General features: G+C 41.0%; 1 long non-coding RNA gene across 14 annotated transcripts in view; it reads left to right on the top strand.

Moving 5' to 3' along the window:
- The window catches only part of LOC144581009 (uncharacterized), a 113,769-nt gene that overhangs the window by 55,041 nt on the left and 34,297 nt on the right, over positions 1-24,431 (top strand). For 11 of the 14 annotated variants that reach the window (XR_013531481.1, XR_013531474.1, XR_013531477.1 and 8 more), the window contains 5 exons: positions 2,463-2,614; positions 12,507-12,663; positions 12,910-14,283; positions 15,950-16,087; positions 21,768-21,845. This is a non-coding gene — a long non-coding RNA (uncharacterized LOC144581009). The remainder of the gene's footprint in view (positions 1-2,462; positions 2,615-12,506; positions 12,664-12,909; positions 14,284-15,949; positions 16,088-21,767; positions 21,846-24,431) is intronic. The other 3 variants (XR_013531478.1, XR_013531473.1, XR_013531480.1) reach the window with 3 other exon arrangements.

The raw sequence follows: 24,431 nt of genomic DNA, 5'->3' as shown, positions 1-24,431 counted from the left end.
TAGACATTTCTGAAAGAAAGACACACAGATGGCCAACAGATACATGAAAAAATGCTCAACATCACTAATCATCAGGGAAATGCAAATCAAAACTGCAATGGGATACCTTACTACACCAGTTCAAATGTCTCTTACAAAAAAGAAAGTAACAGATGTTGGCTAGGAGGCAGGGAAAGAGGAATGCTTGTATAATGCTGCCTGCAATGTACATTAGAATAGCCTCTATGAGACACATGATGGAGGCCCCTTATTGTGATGATCAGTAGTGAGGGGAAGTAGATGAGTGTTTGCTGGGGGCTGGCCAGAGAGTTCAATGGGGAATGACTGCTTAATGGGTCCAGGGTTTTCTTTTGTGGTAATGAAAATGATTCGCCAATAGATAGAGGTAATGCTTGCACTGCATTGTGAATGTACTAAATGTCACTGAATTTCACACATTTTAATGGTTAATTTTATGTTACATGATTATACCAACACAGTTTTAAAATGTGCCAATATTTTTAAACCTGTCATTATTTCCAAGAATGATAATTATATATGAAAATTACTGAAGTTATCAGTGAAGAAACTTTGTTTCAGCAATTATACTACAGGGGAATTTGAACATTAGTTTATAAATGTACATATTATTTGTGCAAAGGAACGGATCATGATACATAGCCCAGACGTTGTAAAAGTGATTCTTTCTTCTCACTATGTTTGACTTACCATATGTTTTCTGCTTATAATTTCTTAAGGTTCTTCTAGAGTAAAATGTAAAAAAACTCAAGCACTCAAAAGTATATATTGATATGGATATATTCAAAGATTATAAGGTGATGCTACAGATTTTGTATAAAATTTCAAACAGTATGAATCCAATTATATTGAAAGTAAAATGTGTGTGGGACTCTGTGTGTATTCATATCTGTTTATATGCTTATACAAATGTTTAAATATAATATATATGTTTTTTACACAAGATCAGACTCTATTGCCCAGGCTAGAGTGCAGTGGCATGATCATGGCTCAATGTAGCCTCAACCTCCCTGGACTCAGGTGATCCTCCCACCACCACCTCATGAATAGCTGGGACTACAGGTACATGCCACCATGCCTAGCTATTTTTTGTAGAGACAGGGACTCGCTAAATTGCCTAAATCATGAATTGCTAAATTGGTTTTGAACTCTCAGGTTCAAGCAATCTTCCTGCCTCAGTCTCACAAAGTGCTGGGATTACAGTTGTGAGCCACTGCGTCTGGCCAATGCCATATATTTTAAATCATGGTCAGTGTTATACTGAGTATGTGTTTGAATATGGTATTTTTGGCCAACAAATATATATCTTTAATTCATAGTTATATAAACAGAGACATTAATGAAACATTATAGCTGCATGTGAGTGGTGTGAATGCATCCAGCTTAAAGTTTTCTTGAGGTTCACATCTAAGTGACCGAATATGAGAAATGCCCATTTAAATGATCATTTATTAATTTTCTTCTTTCTTTTGAGATTTTAAAGACAAAAGTTAAAAGTAAGAATTAGAGATAAAAATTCAAGAATAATTTTAAAATCCTAATTTTCTGAGGTATAACTATGTAAAATACATATTTATATATGTGTTTATGTATAAATAGATTATATAGATTATAAAGAGCAAAGTGAGATCTTATTTCTTAATGACTAGTCCAATCATATAGTTCTTTGCAAATATTTTATTGTTCAAAATCCAGAAATTGCAAATTTTATACGACAATGTCAAACACTGGTGAGAAATCAAATTTTAGAATGAAAATCTTAATTCATACTACAGAATATTCATAATAAAATACAGTGTATTACTAAATCCAATTTAAATGTAAATTTATTGTGTTGACTATATATATAGAACTTTTTATCTATGTATTGAAAAAAGGAATAAATATGGTAAAGGGTATCAGTGTTTAATACACAGTTTTAGGAAATTGCTTTTCTCTTGCTCAGCACATAGGTTTTTTTTTTTACTTCTTTGCAAATTCCACCTTTTATATTTCCACTAATGCGAAAATATAGGCCTGAATCCTAACTGGAAAATAGTGACACATATACACCAAAGTTATATGACACAGTCTTAAGCTAAGGCCATTTAATGACACAGAAAAACGTTTGTGTTCCAATGGTAAATAATGAAACCATGAGACAAAATCCTGTGATCCATCTGATTAAAATTTATAGTCATTCCTGTATTTGTGTCAATTCAAGTCGGGTTCTGTGTCATTGTCAAGTTTGAGCGCTATCTGGTCCCTTATCTTAGAGCTCCACTAAATGTCAATCACCCATTCATCATATAAAGCCTAAAGCCTAGTTCAGAACATGAAATAGAACTCCCAGAGAACCTGGGTAGAGAGTCACAACAAGAATCACATGACCTTGTGCCTAGATTTGCCCTTTTCCAAGACCTTAGTGTCAACATTTGTGGGTTTATTTTTGTTTGTTTCCTTAGGCATGAATCCCTGAGATCTGCCCCAATACTACAAGACAATTTGATGTTATAATAAAACATGGCAGACATAATGCTGTGTGAAAAAGAGTAGAAATTGGAAGACTTGGATGTGTGGAAAGTGAGTTCCTGAAAAAAGGAGATGCTTCATGACGGTAAATGGATTACATCTCAGTTTCATATCCAATGGAAGCTGAAAGCAAAATGCTAAGAATGGAATACCTTTACACAAATTTAGCAAAATGTTAGGTAGCCATAGTTTCTGGTGTCTTTGGCTGTTCTTGGCCTTTTTTTGAAATGTGATGGGCGGGAGAGGAGTGCCCGGAACAAAGTTAGTGGGCTTTTCTCGGGCAATACTGCCATCATGCGGAAATAGTTTCAAAGCATCCAAAGCCGTGAGGGTTTCCTCCATGTAAGCCCTAGCACTTGAAGAAGGAAAAGCCTGCAGGCTGAACAGGCCTGAGCCCCGCGGGCCTTCCTACCGTTTTCTCTGAGGCCTGGCAGAAGCAATGGACAAATGCAATAGTGAAGTAGCTGGTGAGTGAGGGACCAGGACTGAGCCAGCTGCTTCCAGGAAGTCTTGGCACAGGAAATAGAGGACAGGGCCTCAGTTTCCTCATAGTGGGGACAAGACTAGAAGTGACAAAGCCAAGTACACACCCTTGGGGCATTTACATTATGAATATGACCTTGGGAGTTTTGGCAATCTGGCTGTCCCTGTGTTACGGGGATGTGACATTTATAGCAGCATTGTCAGGTGACAATGGACAGGCCAGTTCCAGGGAAGATCCATCTGAACCCAGTGTCATTCACATGGTCCTTGATACAGGAAAATTCTAAACACCATTGCCTATAGCTAGAGGGACCTCTGTAGAGGAGTGGGGATACACTGACATGCCTATGTGGGCCAGTTCATCTTTTAGGAGAGCCGATTTGCTAAAGTGGATGCAGGCCAAGAATGTGATGGAAGGCCTGAGAAATTATTGGAGTGCACTAGCCAGCAGTTTCTGTGACTTTATAAGTTCAGGAGAAAGTCTTTTGTCATAATAGGATGCCGATGTCATCTCAGTTCTCTCGAAGAGGGCAGTTAGGTGGCTCTTTTCTGTTCGATGTTCCTTAGAATTACGGCATTGTTTAGGCCTGAGGAAATCATTATTTATTGCGTCCTAGCTAGTATTTTCTGTACCAGCTTTAAATCTATGTCCTAATAAGATATCCAACCTTTGGTTTGGAGACCTCCAGACATTCTGTGACTCATAAGTGAAGAATCAAAAGGGTGACTAAAATTGCATGGGTGACTTGTTTCTCATGACATTCTTCTTCAGAGTTTATTATCTCACTATCTGAATTATTAGTGAAAGAAATTAACGTTAGTTTGGTTCTGCACTGTGACATTACAGTGGTTCAAGAGCTTGTTGGGGATGGCTTCTCATGACCTCCGAGGATTCAGACAGGCATTCCAGGCAGGGTAAGGCACTGGCTTTTTTGACATCTTTGACTGTGTGTAGCTCTCCCTCTAGCTGGTTTTGTTGAGTTGACTGATGGTTTGCAGACATAGATGCTATTGACACACATGAGTGTCTTGGAAACCATCTGGGAAGCATTTCTCTATGATCCTTGTTTCTGGGAAGGAAAAGAAGGGTATCTTACCTCCCCAGAGTGTTTCATCTAAAGTAGACTTAGATAGCTGTTAAACTGCCTCCTATGGAGGAATAGCTTAAGCCGACCACTTTCATGGAAGAATATGGACCTACCTATGGGACAGTGTCTCATATCTGAAGGTAGAAATGCTGGTGATCCCAAATCTGGAATTATTTAGGCTGAGGGATCTTTTATTCACCCCTTGCTAACTATCTTTAATACAGCCTATGTGCCCAACTAGTGGATGGAAGCCTGGGAAGAATATCACATGTAGCCGAGTACCCGTGGTAGTGACAAGGAGGTTGACTGGTTTCTTCTGCAAGGGAGGATAGTGTGGAGGGGCAATGGGCCTATCATTCCCATTTAGGTTGGATACATGTCATTCACCTACACCAGGTAGTCCTTTCTTTTTGAAATGGAGTCTAGCTGTGTCGCCCAGGCTGAAGTGCAGTGGCATGATCTTGGCTCACTGCAACCTCCACAGCCTGGTTTCAAGTGATTCTCCTGCCTCAGTCTCCTGAGCAGCTGGAACTACAGGTGCACACCACCATGCCCAGCTAATTTTTGTATTTTTAGTAGAGACGGGATTTCACCATATTGGCCAGGCTGGTTTGTAACTCCTGACCTAGTGATCCACCCTCCTGGACCTCCCAAAGTGCTGGGATTACAGGAGTGAGCCACTGTGTCTGGCCCCTCACAAAATCTGAATTGCATTCTCTGTGTCCTCATAAACAGCCATTCCCTGTCTCTGATTTAGGGAGAAAAGCATATTATTGAACCTTGAGGATTAAACGTACCCCACCGTAAGAGAAATGAGAAAGCAAAGTGTATGTTACTCTACTTCTAACATGTCATAACCTTAAACCGAACATATAGTCAGGTATGTATTGTAGAGAGCCAGTATGCACATTGTGATGTACCTGTAAAAATTCAAACAAAAAATGAGTAGTGTCTACTTTTCTAAAAGAATGCTTTTGAGTGTGTATTTTTCAGATTTACCTTCATTTACCCTGAAGACTTGAAGCGTTGAAAACAATGTTTAGTATTTGTAATATTCAAATGAATTAATGCTCCTGAAAGCTTTGTTAAAATACACACTTGATCTGTTCCAAACCACAATGTTGATCTGTTCCAAATTACGTGTAACCGAATTTCAATACATGTTTGTTATTTGCATGAAATTAGGAATGTATAGCTGGGCATAGTGGCTCTCACCTGTAATCTCAGCACTTTGGGAGGCCAGGGTAATTGTGTCACTTGTGGTCAGGAGTTCAAGAACAGCCTGGCCAACATGGCAAAACCTCATGTCTACTGAAAACACAAAACAATTAACCAGGCCTGGTGGCATGTGCTTGTAATCCCAGCTACTCAGGAGGCTGAGGCAGGAGAATTACTTGAACCTGGAGTTTGCAATCAGCCAAGATGGCTCCATTTCACTCCCGCCTGGGTTACAGAGTTTTGGTCCAAAGAAAAAAGGAGTGTTTATATATATATATATATATATATATATGAAAATAATCCAAATTTATTTATTTATTGCCTTGACAAATTTTATGGTCGTGCTTTCTTCTTTATTAGTACATGGATTCTTCCAAATCTTCGTGAAGCATTATTGTTTCTTTTTGTTTTCTGAGACGAAGTCTCACTCTGTTGCCTAGGCTGGAGTGCAGCAATCTCGGCACAAAGTACCCTCTGCCACCCAGGATCAAGTGATTCTTTTGCTTCAACCTTCTGAGGAGTTGGGATCATAGGAACCTGCCACTGCACCTGGCTAATTTTTATAGTTTTAGTAGAGACTGGGTTTCACCATCTTGGCCAGGCTAGTCTTGAACTTCTGACCTCAGGTGATCCACTGCCTTGGCCTCCCAAAGTGCTTAGATTACAGGTGTGAGCCACCGCACCCAGCCAGGCATTATTCTTTAATTAACTAGTGGGAGAATACTGTAAGACTTATGTCTTGAAGACAGATTATAAAATACAGACACACACATGTACACACACACACACACACACACAGACACACCCCATGAAGTCTCAGGAAATACTTGAAGAATATGTAGTGGCATGGGAACATGCTGTGTTTTGATGTTAAATGATGAGACCATGAGATGCAACTCTGAATAACCTTTATAGGAACTGAACCTGTGTAGTATGAGTATCATGCCACGTGGAACACATATGGCATGCATAAGATACAGTAATGACAGCTATCTGGTCCCTTCTCTATGGTTCATTCCAAATTGTTGCGACAATGCAGCAGATGAGCTAGAACATGAACTCCCTGGTTGTCTGGGAGGGGAGCCAGGTCAGAGACCACCAGGATTTGTAGCTTGTTTTCTAGAGAAGATCTCCAAGCTTCAAGCAATTTTCTCCTTGTGCCTTCATCCCCAACATTATCCCCTGAGGGAGACAGTTTGATGCTATAGAAAGTACTGGACCTATAACTCTGTGGTAATTTGTAATCATAAAGACTAGGTGAGGAGGAATTTAAATTTATGAATAAGATTTCTGATGAGAGTGGATGGTTTAGGCCTTGGTTTGATTTTAGATGGAAAATAAAAGCGAAAGTGCCACAGTAAGACCAGATGGCTCCAAACTGGGCAAAAAACAAGGCAGCCATGTTTCCTGTGCCTTTGTCTCTGGGTGGCGTTTTTTCAGACAGGAAGGGCGGGAGAAAAGGGCTCCAAGACACCTCTTGGCACATCTAGAGCACTACTGCCACCGTGAGGAGGCAGTTTAATGACGCACTACGCCATTTCAATGTCCTTCCACTGAGGACTACCCATTTGGGAAGGTCTGGCCTATGGGGAGGGGGAAGAGGCTTGATCTCCATGCTGCTCATCTTTGTCTTCTCATCTAAGGCCTTAAAAGAAACCTGGACACTGACGGTATCTTGTTATAGAACCTGAAGAGTGAAGGAAAGGAAATCCTGTAAACGTCCCTTGGTAAAACCCTGTTCCTTGTCTGCGGTACTAATGCTACCAGAGACCCAAAGACCCGTAGAAAGATGCAAGCACGTGAGAGCCTGCCAACTCTTGCTCCAAGGGGCAGGAACAGGAGACACATGCCCACAATAGCCTGCATGTGTGTTTGAGTGGGTTCCTGCAGTCCTGCCCACAACAGGGGGAACCGTGGCCCCGCCCCACGACTTCCTGTGCCAGGACCGCCTGGAAACCGCTGATTCACTCTAAGCCCCTCCCTCTTAGTTTCTACACCAAGATACCACCAAAGTCCAGGCATCTCCTGAGACCTTAGAGGAGAAGCCAAGAAGTCCTAGCCTGAAGCCCAATCCTCTTCCACCTCTGCACAGACCAGACCTTCCCCCATAGCGAGTCTTTCCGAGAAGGACGCTGTAATGGCGGATTCTGTCTTCAAACCATTTCCTCACGGTGGCAGTAGTGCTTCATATTTTCATGGAAGCCTTGTCTAGGCGCCCTCTTCTCCCGCCCTTCCTGTCTGAAAAAACGCCTCACGGAGACAAAGGCGTTACTAAACATGGGTGCCAGGAGATTTGTCCAGTTTGGTGCACCTGGGCTCACTATTAAAGTTTTACTTTTCTTTCCATCTGAAAACAAAATGAAGCCTAAACCACTCATACTCATCAGGAATCTTGTTCTTCCAGAAATTAAATATACTCCTCATTGAGTCTATCTGGATATGATTTACTCCACAAAGTCACAGGTCCAGCAAGTTCCATGGCATCAAATTGTCTTTTCAGGTGATAAATTGGGTGGATGACGGTAAAATAAGGAAAAAATTATTTAAAACATGGAGAAGATCTTTGGCAAACAATTTACAAATCCTGGTGGTCTTTAATTTGGTTCCTCTCTTGGACAACTGGACAGTTCTTCATGTTCTAGCCTCATGTGTTGTATTGTAGGCAAAAAGTTGATGTAAGCCATAGAGTGAGGACCAGACAGCAGTCATTACTCCCTGCCATATATGCTCCACATGGCGTGATCCTCATAGTCCCTATGCTCAGTTCCCGTGGAGATTACTCAGTGTCATCTCATGGTCTCATCATTTAATAGAGCACAGCTTGTTCCCATGCATTACATATTCTATTCTTCAGGTATTTCCGGAGACAGTAGATGCTGTGTGTGGTTGGGATGAGTGTGTTTCGTGTTCTGTCCCTTGGAGCAAGTGTTAGGAGGCTTTCAGGCAGTATTACTCTATCACGGTTTTTTGATGCAACAGTACGAGAACACCAAAGATAGGCCTGTTCCAGCTGTGATAAAGCAGGAGCCAGGATGTGTTCTGATAGTCTCAAGGGCATCTAGTTGTCTAGAGACTGAAAGGACCTAAAGTTTTACATTTTCTAGTAGAGTTTTGTGTTTTTGTTTTTTTTAGATGGAGTCTTGCTCTGTCACCCAGCCTGGAGTGCAGTGGCACGATCTCAGCTCATTGCATCCTCTGTCTCCCGGGAAGAAGGGATTGTTTTGTCTCAGCCTCTGGAACAGCTGAGACTACAGGTGGGCTCCACCTTGTCCAGCTAATTTTTCTACTTTTAGTAGAGATGGGGTTGCACCATCTCAAACTGGTCTCAAACTCCTGACTTCAGGTGATCCGCCTGTCTTGGTCTCCCAATGTGCTGGATTATAGGTATAAGCCACTGTGCCTGGCTGGTTTTTTTTCTCAGTGGAGTTGTTACACATAACCAAAAAGAGTGAAAACGATTGAAAATCAATCTACATTTTAAAAGTACTTGTCTGTTGGAGGTAACATTACCCATGATCTCACTTTGTTAGTGGTGGTAGAGAACCGAGTTACCCCGAGTAACAGGTGGCGTATCCGTATGGGTCCACAGCAACTTCAGTCCTTCCGCCCTCAGAAGAAAGGATCGGACTGAGGGGCATAAAGCAGAAAAGAGACTGAGGCAAGTTTTAGAGCAGGAGTGGACGTTCATTTAAAAGGCTTTAGAACAGGAAAGAAAGAACCCTTGGAAGAGATCCAAGTGGGTGCCCGAATGGCCAAGAGAACAAAAAGACCTTTTGACCTTGATCCTGGGATATTACAGGCTCGCCTCTTTCCCATGATTCTTCCTTTAGGGTGAGCTTTCCACATGCGCAGTGCTCTCCTTACCATTTGATATTGAGTACTGCACAGTGTGTTCAGGGAGTTATACATATGCCTATCTGAGGCTTTCTTCCATTTTCCAGTGGCATGTACCTGGAAAATCATATTTTGCAATTTTGTCTCTTAACACGCATGCCCAAGAAGCTACTTCTCCCTGGGGCCTGCATTCAATTCACACTTTTAATATTAACAGGTGTGGACCATCAGAAGACTGCCTCTCCCTGGCTGCCAAACTATCATTTTTAGACAGACAATGTGATAATTGCCAAAAGATCACAGGACATTCCTAATGGGTGGGGAGAGCCCATTCCTGCTCTGCTCATTGCCTGTCTAACTACCTGTAACAACTTTACTTTTTCGTGTATCACTGTTGTGTCAGGCACATTTTGAAGAAGCATGAGTGTTTCTACAAATTCAAAAACAGGTGGCAAAAGTGACATCAATGAAAATGGGGACTGGGCAAGGTAGCTCATGCCTGTAATCCCTACACTTTGGGAGGCTGAGGTGGGGGATCATCTGAGGTCAGGAGTTTGAGACCAGCATGGCAAAACTTTGTACCTACTAAAAATACCAAAAATTAGCCAGGTTTGGTGGTGGGCACCTGTAATCTCAGCTACTTGGGAGGCTGAGGCAGGAGTATCGCTTGAACCTGGGAGGTGGAAGTTGCAGTAACCTGAGATCATGCCATTGCACTCCAGCCTGGGTAACAAGAGTGAAACTGTGTCTCACAAAAAAGAGAAGAAAAGAAAAACAAATGGTGCTGTAGACACTTTTCTAGTCTATCTCTCCAGAAAAGCAACTTAATCAATAATCTGTAATTAGAAGATCATTGTCTCAGCACAATATATGGGCCATTTATTAAAAACCTACAACTAATAATATAGTCAAGACAGAAAAACTGAAAGCTTTGCTTCTAAAATCATGAACAGGAGAAGAATGCCCACTTTTGTCACTTCTATTGAACATTATACTTAAAACTCTAGCTGGGGCAGCGGACAATGAAGCTATATAAAAGACATCCAAGTTGAAAAGAAAAAATGGAGATTATTTCTCTTCATAAATATAATGATCTTATGAAAATGCTTAAAAATCCAGAAAAAGTAATATTAGAGCTAATTGTTCACTAACAATATTCAGTAAATAATGCAGGATACAAATTAACTTGGAAAAATTAGTTGTAGTTGTATTTTTGTACACTAGGAATGAATAATCTGAAAATTAAATTAAGAAAGCATTTCCCAGCCAGGCGCGGTGGCTCAAGCCTTTAATCCCAGCACTTTGGGAGGCCGAGGCGGGTGGATCACGAAGTCAAGAGATCGAGACCATCCTGGTCAACATGGTGAAACCCCATCTCTACTAAAAATACAAAAATTAGCTGGGCATGGTGGTGTGCGCCTGTAATCCCAGCCACTCAGGAGGCTGAGGCAGGAGAGTTGCCTGAACCCAGGAGGGGGAGTTTGCGGTGAGCCGATGTCGCCCCATTGCACTCCAGCCTGGGTAACAAGAGCAAAACTCCATCTCAAAAAATAAATAAATAAATAAATAAATAAATAAAGCATTTCCCTTTACAATAGCATGAAAATGAATTATATTTTTAGGACAACGGTTAAAGTCTTGTACATTGAAAATCACAAAATATTGGAGAAGTTAAAGATAACATCAATTTAAAAAAGAACATCCTGTGATAATGGGTCTGAAAACTAAATATTTTGTTATCTTTCTGTCAAGATTTTAAAGATAAAATTTAAAGGGAACAATTAGGAATAAGAATTTGAGAAGAATTAAAAATCCTAATTTTCAGAGGTATGTATTATACATCCGTTTATATTGTATAGAAATATCCATTTATATGTGTATGTATGTATCAATATATACAGGCGTGGTGACTCACGCCTATAGTTCCTGCACTTTGGGAGGCCTCAGTGGGCGGATCACTTGAGGTCAGGAGTTGGAGACCAGCCTGGCCAACATGGCGAAACACTGTTCTCTACTAAAAAGACAAAAATTAGGTGTGTGTCATGGCCCATGCCTGTACTCCCAGCTACTCGGGAGGCTGAGGCCAGAGAAACTCTTGAACCCAGGACGTGAAGGTTGAAGTGAGCCAAAATCACACTATTGTACGAGACTCTCTCTCTCTCTCTCTCTATATATATATATATATATACACACACACACACACACACACACACATGTATATATATATATATATGTCAATATATATGATTTAAAAGTAAAAATTGAGAACTTATATTTTGATGAATAGTCTAATCAGGAAGTTCTTTGCAAGTATTTTCTTGTCTAAAATTCAGATATTGCAAATTTTTTATGAGAATATAAAAAACCCCTCAGAAATAAAATGTGAAACTTTTAATTCTTCAACCTTATGTATAGCTAAATCCAATTAAAATGTAAATTTATTGTGGTGTTTGACTGTTTATATAGAACTTTTTATCTGTATATTAAAAAATGGGAGTAAATATGGAAACGGTTATCAGTGTTTAATATACAGTTTTGTGACGTTGCTTTTCTCCTCATCAGAATATGGTTACTGTTTTACTCTGTAAGTTCAATGTCTTTGTTACTAATGAAAAAATATAGGACTGATTCCTAAGGGAAAAACAGTAAGACACATATATAACAGAGTTACAGGACACAGTCTTAAGTCATAGCCATTGAATGACACTGGAAAATATTTCTATTCCAATGTTAAATAATGAAACCATGAGACAAAATTCTGTGATCCATCTGATTAGAATTTATAATCCTTCCTATATTTGTGTCCTTTCAAGTAGGGCTGTGTGTGTCTTGTCAGGCTGGACAGCTATCTGAACGCTTACATTAGAGCCCCACTAAATATCGGCCTCCCCTTTAACATATAAAGGCCTAATGACTAGGTCGGATCACAGAGTAAAACTCCTAAAGAGCCAAGCACGGCAGCTCATGCCTGTAATCCCATCACTTTTTGAGCTGAGGCAGGTGGATTACGAGGACAGGAGTTCAAGACTAGCCTGACCAACATGGTGAAAACCCATCTCTACTAAAAGTACAAAAATTAGTTGGGTGTGGTGGCACGCGCCTGTAATCCCAGCTGTTCAGGAAGCTGAGGCAGAAGAATCTCTTGAACTCAGGAGGCAGAGGTTCCAGCGAACCGAGAACCGGTCACTGCACTCCAGCCTGGCGACAGAGGAAGATTCCATCAAAAAAACAAAAAACAAAAAACTCCCAGGAAACCTGGGTAGGGAGTCAGGACAAGAACCACGTGGCCTAGTGCCTAGATTTGCTCTTCTGAAAGCCCTTAGGTGTAAGATTTTTCTTTTCTTCTCTCCTTAGGCATGGAAAGCTAAGGTCTGTCCACAATACGACAAGACTGACTATTTGACATCATAATAAAACACTGCAGATATGATGCTGAGTGATGAAGAGTAGAAATGGGAAGACTTGGTTGTGCAGAAACTGAGTTTTTGAAAATAGGAGATGCTTGATGAAGGTGAGTGGATTACAGCTCGGTTTAATATCTAATGGAAACCAAAAGCAAGTGGCTAAGAGTGGAATATGTTTCCATGAATTGAGGAAAATGTTGGGTAACCATGGATTCTGGTGTCTTTGTCTCTTCATGGACTTTTTGAAGTGTGTAGTCATGTATATGTAAACATTCAAACAAAAAGCTGATAGTGTCTACTTTACTAAAGTCATATTCCTGACATCCTAAGATTTACCTCTATTTACCTTGAAGGCATGAAATGTTGAAATAATAGAAGACATCGTGCTGATGACATTCAAATGAATGTACGCTCCTCAAAGGTTTGTTAAAATACACACTTGGTCTGATCCAAACCATAGTGTACATAATAATCCACTTTTAATACAAATTTAGTTTTTGCTTAACAATGTACGTTTTGAAAGATATGCATGGATATAATCAAAATGTTCATGAATTGCCTTGACAAGTTGTATGGTAGCAGTTTTCTTATTTGTTTATTTTTGAGAGAGAGTCTCGCTCTGTCACTCAGGCTAGAGTGCAGTGACACGATTTCAGCTCACCACAACCTCCATTTTCGGGGTTCAAGCAGTTCTCCTGCCTCAGCCTCCCGAGTAGCTGGGATTACAGGCATGCACCACCATGTCTAGATAATTTTTTGTATTTTTAGTAGAGAGGGGTTTCTCCATGTTGGTTGGGCTGGTATCGAACTCCTGACCTAAGGTGATCTGCCAGCCTCGGCCTCCCAAAGTGCTGGGATTACAGGTGTGAGCCACCACACCCGGTCTTCTTCATTATTAATACATGAATTATTCTTAATATTTGTCAAGCATTTTTCTTTAATTTATTAGTTGGCGAATATTGTAATCCTTATACCTAAAAGACAAATTATAAAACTCTCAGAGAAACACTCAATTATAAACACACACAGCCTATAAATTCTCAGGAAATACTTGAAGTATATGCAATGGCCTGGGCACATGCTCTGTTTTGATGTTAAATGATGAGACCATGAGATGAAACTCGGAGTCACCTTGACAGGAATTGAACATATATGTCCCGTGAGTATCATGCCATGTGGAGTATATATGGCATGCAGTAAAGAGTGTCACCTGGTTTCTCCTCTAGTGGCTCATGCCAAATTGCCTACAGTGCACCACAAAAGGCTCATAAAGCTCTCAAAATCCTGCGAAGTCCCTGGATGTCTTACAGGGAAGCCAAGTCAAAGACCTTTGGGATTTTTTAATTGTTTGCCGCAGAAGATCTTTTCCCAGCTTTTGGCCCTTTTCTCCTTTTTGTGCGTTCGGCCACCAAATTTATCCCCTGAAGGAGAAAGTTTAATGCCATGGAAATTACTGGACCTGTAACTGAAGCAAATCAAACCCACACAGACTAGTTCAGGAGAATATGTAATTTTTGAAATAACAAGATTCCTGATGATGGCAGATGGTTTAGGCATTGGTTTGATTTCTTTTCTTTTCTTTTCTTTTTTTCTTTTCTTTCGAGACCGAGTTTTGCTCTTGTTGCCTAGGCTGAAGTGCAATGATGTGATTTCAGCTCACCACAACTTTTGATTCCTGGGTTCAAGTGATTCTCCTAATTCAGCCTCCCTGGTAGCTGGGATTACAGGTATGCACCACCAGGCCTGACTAATTTTGTATTTTTAGTAGAAACCAGGTTTCTCCATATTGATGAGGCTGGCCTTGAACTTTTGACCTCAGGTGATCCTCCCAGTTCAGCCTCCCAAAATGCTGGGATTAGAGGTGCCAGCCACTGTGCCTAGCCTTTGGTTTGATTTCAAGTTAAAAAGAAAAAGAAAAAGTACAGCAATAAGACCAGCAGGCTTCAAACCATGCAAGATGTAAGACATCCAGGTTTGGAGCCCCTTTGTCTATGGGTGGCGTTTTTTCAGACAGAAAGGGCGGGAGAAGAGGGCGCCAAGCCAGGGCTCCGTGGCATATCTGGAGCAGTACTGCCATCAGGCGGATGTCGTTTAACAAATCCCTATGCCATTACAGAATTCTTCCCGTTCTACCTGCTGGGGAAGGTCTGGTACGTGAAGAGGTGGAAGAGGCTTGGGCTCCATGCTGGGAGTCCTTGCCTTCTCATCTAAGGACTTAAAAGAGACCTGGACATTGGCGGTATCTTGCTATAGAACCTGGAGAGTGAAGGTTCTGAAAGCAAATCCTGTAAACTTCCTGTGGAATAACCCTGTTCCGTGTGCACATTACCGACGCTACCAGAGACCCAAAGACCCATATCAAGAAGCCAGCACGTAAAAGCCTGCTGACTCTTGCTCCAACAGGCAGGTAACAGAAACAGATGCCCACCATGGCCTCCACGTGTGTTTCAGTGGGTTCCTGTAGTCCTGCCCACACCAGGAGGAACCGAGGCCCCGCCCCACGACTTCCTGTGCCAGGACCGCCTGGCAGCTGCTGGTTCACTCCAAGCCCATCACACTCCAGATTCTACACCAAGATAGTACCAATGTCCAGGTCTCTCTTCAGGTCTTATAGGAGAAGACAGGAAGACCTAGCGTGGAGCCCAAGCTTCTTCCACCTCCGCACAGATCAGACCTTCCCCTACAGCAAGGCTTTCTGGGAAGGAGGCTGTATAGCGTAGCTTGTCTTTAAACGAATTCCGCACGGTGGCAGTAGTGCTCCATATTTTCAAGGATGCCCTGTGTTGGATCCCTTTATCCCACCCCTCCTGTCTGAAAAAAACGTCGCACAGAGACAAAGGCGCCACCCAACATGGCTGCCTGGACAGTTGTCCAGTTTGGTGCAATCTGATCTTACTGTTGAATTTTTGCTTCTGTTTTTCCATCTGAAAACAAAATGAGGCCTAAACCACCCTCGCTCATCAAGAATCTCGTTCTGTCAGAAATTAAATATACTCCTCACTGAGATTATATATATATATATATATGAGTATGATTTATTTCACACAGTTACAGACCCAGCAAGTTCCGTATTTCTGTTCCAATATCCAATATTCAATGACTAAACCATGAGACAAAATCATGTAATCCATCTGAGTAGGATAGGTATTCATTCCTGTGCTAGTGTCCATTCAAGTCTTGTCAGACTTGAGAGCTATCCGGACCCTTATGTTAGAGCCCCACTAAATAGCGGCCTCTCCCTCAACATGTAAGGCCTAATAACTAGGTTAGAATATGGAGTAAAACTCCCAGGAAACCTGGGAAGGGAGTCAGGACAAGAACCACATGGCCTGGTGCCTAGATCTGCTCTTCTCCAAGACCTTAGGAGTAAGCTTTTTTTTCTTCTCTCCTTAGGCATGAATCCCTAAGGTCTGGCTGGAATACTGCAAGACTACTTGATATCATAATAAAACATGATATATATAATGCTGATAAGAGTAGAAATGGGAAGACTGGGTTGTGCAGAAACCAAGGAGGAGATGCTTGATGAGGGTGAGTGGATCACATCTCAGTTTAATATCCAATAGAAACTAAAAGCAAATGGGTAAGAGTAGAGTATGTTTACACAAATTCAGCAAAATGTTAGGTAGCCATCCTTTCTGGTGTCTTTCTCTCTTCATGGACTTTTTTTTTTTTTTTTTTTTTTTTTTTTAAAGAAGGGAAAAAAAAGAAAAAGAGGGAAAAAGGAATATTACTTCATTCCTAAAATGGGTTTCAATAATGGCCGATCAATATTTTGAGTGTTTAAAGTGGTTAATGCATATTTTATGTGTTTAAAATGGAGACCTCTATTGTGTTTATTTGTTCTGGCTCTGAGTTCAAGTCCTGGATATCGTTATCAATTTGTTGTCTCGTTGTATCTAAATCTCTTTATGTGTCTTATGTATCTGGGTGTTAAGATCTCTTATTGTTGCATTAATCCTTTTACCCTTGCATCCTTGTAGCTTTGAAATCTATTTTATTAAATGTGAGAATTGCAACTCCTGCTTTTTATTTATTTATTTTTGCTCTTCATTTGGTTGGTGAGTTTTTTTTCCATCCCCTTGTTTTGAGTCTTTGTATATCTTTAGATATATCGTTAGATTTTGTGGATAATATATATTTTGTGTGTTTAAAATGGAGAGCTCTATTGAGTTTATTTGTTCTGGATCTTAGTTCCAGTCCCGGATATCATTATCAATTTTCTGTCTCGTTGAATCTAAATCTCATTATGGGTCTTATGTATCTGGGTGTTAAGATCTCTTATTATTACATTAATCCTTTTACCCTTGTATCCTTGTAGCTTTGAAATCTATTTTGTCAAATGTGAAAATTGCAACTCCTGCTTTTTATTTATTTATTTTTGCTCTCCATTTGGTTGGTACATTTTTTTTTTTCCAACCCTTTATTTTGAGTCTATGTATATCTTTGGATATACCGTTAGATTTTGTCTGTATCTTTTAATTGGGAGATTTGGTCAATTTAAATTTAGGGTTGCTGCCATTTGATATTAACTGGCTATTTTGTCCTTTCGTTTATAAAAATTCTTCTTTATGTTAATGCTCTTTACTTTTTGGTGTATTTTTAGAAAGGGTCATACTGGTTGTTCCTTTCTGTGTATAATTCTTCTTTTAGAAGTTCTTGTAGAGCAGGCCTGGTGGTAATAAAATCTCTGAGTACTTGCTTGTTCCTGAAAGATTTTATTTTTCCTTCAAATGTAAAGCTTAAATTGGCAGGATATGATATTCTGGGATGAAAGTTCTGTTGATTAAGTATATTGAATATTGGCCCCCACTCTCTTCTAGCTTGTAGGGTTTCCGTTGAGAGATCTGCTGTAAGCCTAACAGGCTTACCTTTATGGGTAACTTGATCTTTCTCTCTGGCTGCCCTTAATATTTTCTCCTTCGTTTCGATCTTGGTGAATCTAACGATTAGGTGCCTTGGGGTTGGTCTACTTGAGGAATATCTTTGTGGTGGTCTGTGTATTGCCTGGGGTTGAATAGTGTCCTGCTTTGCTAAATTAGGAAAATTTTCCTGGATAATGTCCTGGAGAGTATTTTCCAGCTTGAATTCATTCTCTCCGTCACATTCAGGTACACAAATCAAGCGTATATTAGGTCTTTTCACATAGTCCCATATTTCTTGGAGACTTTGCTCATTCCTTTTTATCCTTTTTTCTCTATTCTTGTCTTGTTGTTTTGTTTCATTAAGTTGATCTTCGACCTCTGATACCCTTTCTTCTGCTTGATCCATTCGGCTGTTTAAGCTTGTACAAATTTCACTAAATTCTCGTGTTGTATTTTTCAACTCCATAAGTTCATTTGTATTCCTCTCTATATTGTCTATTCTTTTCAACATTTCATGTAGCCTTTTTTCCAAGTTCTTAGTTTCTTTACATTGGGTTAGAACAAGTTCCTTTAACTCCCAGAAGTTTCTTATCATCCACCTTTTAAAGCCTACTTCAGATAATGGAACACAGTTCTTTTCCATCAGGGCTTGTTCCGTTACTGATGAGTCCTTTTCCATAAGGGCTTGTTCGGTTGCTGATGAGTCCTTTTCCATCAGGGCTTGTTCTGTTGCTGATGGGTTCTGATTTTGAGTATACTCGGCCTTCTTAGGCTGTTTTTTCCCCTTCATTGTAGATGAACCGCCTTTCTAATTAGTTTTCTGAGTCGACGTCCGACTTATTGATTCCCAGTGCTGGGATCCGAGCAACCCACTGTGGCGGCCTAAATAGCAGCGGTAAGACTGATTGGTGCTCTTCTGCCCGGGAATCTCTGGTCTGGCTTCCCTCTTGAGTCCGCAACAAGCGGCTCTGACTTCCCGGAGCTCCAAACTCCGGTCAGTAGGGGAAGCAGTCCCGTTGGCTCTGCATGAAGAGCTGCTGCGCCTAGACGGCAAAACCGCTGCGGCGGCCACAAGAGTCGCGCTGGCGACCCGTGGGGCTCCTCCACTGGGAATCGGCTGATCGGTGAGTGACGAAAATTTTTCTAGAAGTGTGGCGTCGTCTCGTTCTCTGGGCTTTCACTGGGAGCTACAGTCCTGAGCTGTTAGTGGTCGGCCATCTTGGATCAATCTCCCGGACTTTTTTTTTTTTTTTTTTTTAACGTGTGGTGATGTATCTGTAAAAATTACACCAAAAGCTGATAGTGTTTATTTTACTAAAGTAATATTCCTGAGGCGTTGTGTTAAGATTTACCTTTATTTATATTGAAGGTGTGAAATAGTGACATATAACACTTAGTACTAGTGACATTCAAATGAGATCACGTTCCTCAAAGGTTTGTTAAAATACACAGTTGGTGTGATCCAAACCACAGTGTACACAGTAATCCACTTTTAATACAGAATAAGATTCCTGATGAGGGTGGGTGGTTTAGGTTTTGATTTCAACCGGAAAACAAAAAGAAAAAGCACAGCAGTAAGACCAGCTGGCTGCAAACTGGGCAAAATATAAGGCCCCCATTTGGTGAGGCGTTTGTCTATGGGTGGCGTTTTTTCAGACGGGAAGGGCGGGAGAAGAGAGCTCCAAGACAGGGCTTCTTGGCATATCTGGAACACTACTGCCATCGCGCGGATATAGTTTAACAAATCCCTACACCATTACACCGTTTTTTTCCTAAGGACTACGGGCTGAGGAAGATCTGGTCTGTGGGGAGGTCGAAGAGGCTTGGGCTCCAGGCTGGGAGTCGTTGCCTTCTCTTCGAAGGCCTTAAAGGACACCGGGACTTTGGTGGTATGTTGGTATAGAACCCGGAGAGTGAAGGTTCTAATGGCAAATCTTGTAAACTTCCCTTGTTGATTTTGCACGGTGCTGATGCTACTAGAGACCGAAAGACTCATTGCAGGATGCCAGCACGAGAAAGCCTGCTGACTCTTGCTCCAAGGGGCAATTAAATGAGACAGATGCCCCCAAGAGCTTGCATGTGTGTTTGAGTGGGTTGCTGAAGTCCTGCCCACCCTAGGAACCAAGGCCCCACCCCCTGACTTCCTGTGACAGGACTGCCTGGCAGATGCTGGTTCTCTCCAAGCCCCTCACTTACCAGGTTCTACACCAAGATATCGTCAATATCCAGGCCTCTCTTCAGGCCCTAGAGGGGAAGGCAAGAAGACCTAACCTGGAGCCCAAGCCTTTTCCACCCCCACACAGCTCACACCTTCCCCCACGGCAAAGACTCCGGGAAAGAAGATATAATGGCGTATTCTGTCTTTAAACAACATCCTCATGGTAACACTAGTACTCCATACTTTCAAGGAAGCCCTGTCTTGGAGCCCTTTTCTCCCACCCTTCTTGTCTGAAAAAATGCCACCGGGAGACAGAGGCACCAGCAAGCATGACTGCCTGGAGGTTTGTCCAGTTTGGTGCAACCTGGTCTTACTGTTGAATTTTTGCTTTTTTGTTCATTGTGAAAACAAAATGAGGCCTAAACCACCCATGTTCATCAGGAATCTTGTTCTCTCCGTAGTTAAACACACTCCTCACTGAGTCTATACGGGTATGATTTACTTCACACAGTTACAGGTCCAGCACGTTCCATGGCATCACATTGTCTCCTTCAGGCAATAAACTGTGTGGATGCAGGTACAACAATATAGATATCAAAGAGATAGATAACCAATGCATGAAATTTGAAACACGCTAAGTGAAATAAGGAAGACTAAACAGGCCATTTATTGAGATGATCAGTAATGAGGGAATACCAGATAAGTGTTTGATAGGCACTGGGCAGAGAGGCCAATGGGGAATGACTAGTTAATGGGTCCAGGGTTTTCTTTTGTGGTAATGAAAATGACTTGCCACTAGACAGTGGTAATGTCTACACGGCGTCTTGAATGTACTAAATGCCACTGAGTTTCACACATTTCAGTGGTTAATTTTATGTTAACTGCATTGTCTAACTACATTGCCAGGGCTGGTCTTGAACTCCTGCGTTCAAGCTGTCTGCCTGCCTCGGCCACCCAAAGTGCTGCAGTTACACTTGTGAGCCACCGTGCCCAGCCAATCCTATACATTTTTCATCATGGTAGATGTTATACTGAGGATATGTTTGAAGATGGCATTTTTGGCAAACAAATTCACATTTTAAATTCATCATTTTATAAACAGAGACACTAATGAAGCATTCTAGCTGCACGTGAGTTGTGTGAATGCACCCATCTTACAGTTTTCTTAAGTTACACATTTAGGTGACTGAATGTGAGAGATGCCTATTTCAACTATCATTTATTGAATTTTGTTATCCTTCTTTTGAGATTTTAGAGATAAAATTTTAAGGTAAGAATTAGCAATAAAATTTGGAAAAGAATTAAAAATCCTTATTTTCATATGTATAAGTATGTAAAATACATATGTTTATATTATAAATATTTCTTTACATGTTTATGTATGTATAAATATATAATATATATTTTAGATTTAAAAGTAAAAGTTGAGAATTTATGTTTGGATGAATAGTTTAATCAGGAAGTTCTTTGCAAAGATTTTATTGTAAAATATTCAGATATTGCAAATTTTTATGACAATATCAAGAACTCAGGAATCAGATGTGAAAATGTTCATCTTCACCATTATGTACAGCTAAATTCAAGTACATGTAAATTTATTGTGGCGTTTGACTGTATACATAGAACTTTTTAGTGTGTATTGAAAAATGGGAGTAAATATAGAAACGGTTATCAGTGTTATGACGTCGCATTTCTCTTCATCAGGAGTTGGTTACTTTTTACTTTGCAAATTCCATGTCTTCATTACTAGTGGGAAAATACAGGACTGATTCCTGACTGAAAAGCTTTAAGACGCTTGTACAACAAAGTCATAGGCCGCAATCCTAAGTCATAGCCTTTTAATGACACTGGAAAATATTTCTTTTCCAATATTACATGATGAAACCATGAGACAGAACCATGTGATCCATCTGATTAGGATTTATAGTCATTCCTGTATTTGTGTCCATTCAAGTAGGGTTGTCTGTGTCTTGTCAGACTCGAGAGCTGTCTGGACCTTTCTGTTAGAATCCCACTAAATAGCGGCCTCTCCCTCCACATATAAGGCCTAGTGACTAGGTCAGAATATGGAGTAAAACTTCCAGGCAACCTGGGAAGGGAGTCAGGACAAGAACCACGTGGCCTAGTGCCTAGATCTGCTCTTCTCTAAGACTTCAGGAGTAAGCTTTTTTTTTTTTTCTCTCCTTAGCCATGGATCCCTAAGTTGTGGCTGGAATACTGCAAGACTACTTGATATCATAATAAAACACTCTATATATGATGCTGGGTGAGTAAGCGTAGAAATGGGAAGACTTGGTTGTGTAGAAACTGAGTTCTTAAAAGGAGGATATGCTTTATGAGGGTGAGTGGATTACATCTCAGTTATATCCAATGGAAACTAAAAGCAAATGGCTAAGAGTGGTATATGTTTACACAAATTCAGTAAAATATTGGGTAGCCATATTGTCTCTTCATTGCCTTTTTTTTTTAAACATGTAGTGATGTATCTGTAAAAATTACACAAAATGCTGGTAGTGTCCATTTTACTAAAGTAATATTCCTGAGGCCCTATGTTAAAATTTACCTTCATTTATATTGAAGGTATGAAATGTTGACATATAAGGCTTAATACTGGTGACATTCAAATAAAATCACACTCCTCAAAGGTTTGTTAAAATACACACTTGGTGTGATCCAAACCACAGAGTAATCCACTTTTAATACAAAACAAGATTCCTGATAGGGCAGGTGGTTTAGGCTTTGGTTTGATTTCAGTTGGAAAACAAAAAGAAAAAGCAAAGCAGTAAGAACAGCTGGCTACAAGCTAGGTAGAATACAAGGCACCCATTTGGTGGGGCCTTTGTCTGTGGGTGACTTTTTTTCATACAGGAAAGGCGGGGCAAGAGGGCGCCAAGACAAGGATTCTTGGCATATCTGGAGCACTACTGCCATCGCGAGGATGCTGTTTAACAAATCCCTATGCCATTACAGCGTTCTTCTGGAGAGGACTATCCATTGGGGAAGGTCTTGTTTGTAAGGAGGTGGAATAGGCTTGGGCTGTATGCTGGGAGTCCTTGCCTTCTCATCTAAGGACTTAAAGGACACCAGGTCTCCGGCGGTGTCTTGGTGTAGAACCTATTAAGTGAAGGTTCTAATAGCAAATCCTATAAACTTCCTGTGGAATAACCTTATTCATTTTTCATAGTACTGATGCTACCAGAAACCCAAAGACCCATAGCAGGACGCCAGCATGTAAAAGCCTGCTGACTTTTGCTCCAAGGGACAGGAAGAAGAGACAGATGCCCACAGGAGCCTCCATTTGTGTTTTAGTGGGTTCTTGGAGTCCTGCGGCACCAGGCGGAACCGCGGCCCCGCCCCACGACTTCCTGTGCCGGGATGGCCTGGCAGCTGCTGCTTCACTCCAAGCCCATCACACTCCAGATTCTACACCAAGATGCCGCCAGTGTTAAGGCCTCTCTTCAGGCCTTGGAGGAGAAGGCAAGAAGACGTAGCCTGGAGCCCAAGCCTCTGCCACTTCCCCATAGTTCAGACTTTTCCCCCAAAGCGAGTTTTTCCGGGAAGGACGCTGTAATGGCGGATTCTGTCTTTAAACGACGTCCTCACGGTGGCAGTACTGCTTCACATTTTCATGGAATTTCTATCTTGGAGCCCTTTTCTCCCGCCCTTTCTGTCTGAAAAAAACGTCACCCCGAGACAAAGGTGCCACCCAACATGGCCGCCTGGAGATTTGTCCAGTTTGGTGCAACCTGGTCTTATTGTTGAATTTTTGCCTTTTTTTTTTTCTTCTATGTGAAAACAAAATGAGGCCTAAACCATCCATGCTCATCAGAAATCATCTTCTTTCAGAAATTAAATATACTTCTCACTGAGTCTATATGGGTATGATTTACTTCACACAGTATAGGTCCAGCAACTTCCATGGCATCAAATTTTCTCCTTCAGCTGATAAATTGAGTGGATGAAGGTACAACAAACACAGATATCCAAGAGATAGTTATCAAGGAGATAAATAACCAATTCATGAAATTTGAAACGCTAAGTGAAAAAAGCAAGAGGAACAAGGCCACTTACTGTGATGATGAGTAGTGAGGGAAAGCAGAGTTTTTGCCAGGGGCTAGGCAGAGAGTAGAAAGGGAAATTACTACTTAATGGGTCCAAGGTCTGCCTGCCTGCCTTCCTTCCTTCCTTCCTTCCTTCCTTTCTCTCTTCTTTTATCTTTCTTTTCTTTTCCTTTCTTTCTTTTCTCAGAGTTTCACTCTTATTGCCCAGGCTGGAGTGCAATGGCACTACCTCGGCTCATTACAACCTCCACCTCCCAGGTTCAAGCGATTCTCCTGCCTCAGCCTCCTGAGTAGCTGGGATTACAGGCATGCACCAACACACCTGGCTAATATTTTTAGTATTTATATTAGAAATGGGGTTTCTCCATGTTGGTCAGGCTGGTTTCGAGCTCCAGACCTCAGATGAACCACCCACCTTGGCCTCCCAAAGTGCTGGTTATACAGGTGTGACCCAACACACCTGGTGCGGGTCCAAGGTTTTCTTTCGTGGTAATGACAGTGGTAATGCTTGCATTGCATTGTGACTGTCCTAAGTGCCATTGAATTTAACACATTTTAATGGTTAATTTTATGTTATGTGAAGTTTATATATATATATATGAAGTTAAACAAACTCAGTTTTACAAAGTGCTAATACTTATAAACCTATCATTATTTCCAGGAATAATTAATTATAATTGAAAAGTACTCCAGTTATCAGTGAAGAAAACTTGTTTTAACATTTATACTACAAGGTGGCCAGGCAGGGTGCCTCATGCCTGTAATCCTGGCCAGGATTACATATATATATA

Source organism: Callithrix jacchus, chromosome X (assembly GCF_049354715.1).
Source record: "Callithrix jacchus isolate 240 chromosome X, calJac240_pri, whole genome shotgun sequence".
NCBI lineage: Eukaryota > Metazoa > Chordata > Mammalia > Primates > Cebidae > Callithrix > Callithrix jacchus.
The sequence above is the reverse complement of the archived record's forward strand: the minus strand, read 5'-3'. Positions and strand labels throughout refer to the sequence as shown.